Here is a 746-nt window from a genome sequence, read left to right on the forward strand (position 1 = left end):
GCCCTTCATATCGGTCGACGGGCAGTGCACTATTAATTATGTCGTCTGGATTTCCCTCTGGAGCACTAACGAAGCTCCAGCTTTCCACGGTCGCGCCGCCGTTCAACTCGGAGCCGGTCTCTGAGTTGTGTTCAGATGGCGTATTTCGTAGTTCGTTGCCACCGAAAAGCAGGTCTTCGCAGGTTCGAATTACGTCATAGAAAATCAATTTGACGTATTACATTTAACGTAAGAAGCACATATTCTGCACAGAGTAGACCGGTTAACAGTCATAAGGCGGTGGGCGAGCTAAACTCACTGCTACATCCTGTTTCTCAGAGGCGACAGACCAACGGTATTAGAATTATATATTAATACCTTCAGCTGCTGACAGGCGTTGATATGTGTCAACAGGGACAGGTGAAAATGTGTGCCCCGACCGGGACTCGAACCCAGGATCTCCTGCTTACATGGCAGATGCTCTATCCACCTGAGCCACCGAGGGCACAGAGAATAGCGCGACTGCAGGGACTATTTCGTGCACGCTTCCCGCGAGACCCACTTTCTCACCTATATGTCCGTACACTACATTCGTAATGTCCCTACCCAACACACTCATTACTCGTCGAAGACATTCTTATCAAGTCCCGTAAGAGTTCGGGTAATATGTGTGCATCCGCGCAGAGGAAGTAGGTCATGGCCGGTATTGCCAGAACTGTATACTTATATGGATATGGTGTCTGTTCTTTCGGACAGTTGAAGGGCCG

General features: G+C 49.3%; 1 non-coding gene across 1 annotated transcript; it reads right to left on the minus strand.

The window, feature by feature from the left end:
• Positions 1–410: 410 nt before the first annotated feature.
• Positions 411–485, minus strand: Trnat-ugu (transfer RNA threonine (anticodon UGU)). The gene has a single exon. It is a non-coding gene; the product is annotated as a tRNA-Thr (tRNA).
• Positions 486–746: the final 261 nt, after the last annotated feature.

The sequence above is a fragment of the Schistocerca serialis genome, chromosome 1, assembly GCF_023864345.2.
Source record: "Schistocerca serialis cubense isolate TAMUIC-IGC-003099 chromosome 1, iqSchSeri2.2, whole genome shotgun sequence".
In the NCBI taxonomy this organism is placed as follows: domain Eukaryota; kingdom Metazoa; phylum Arthropoda; class Insecta; order Orthoptera; family Acrididae; genus Schistocerca; species Schistocerca serialis.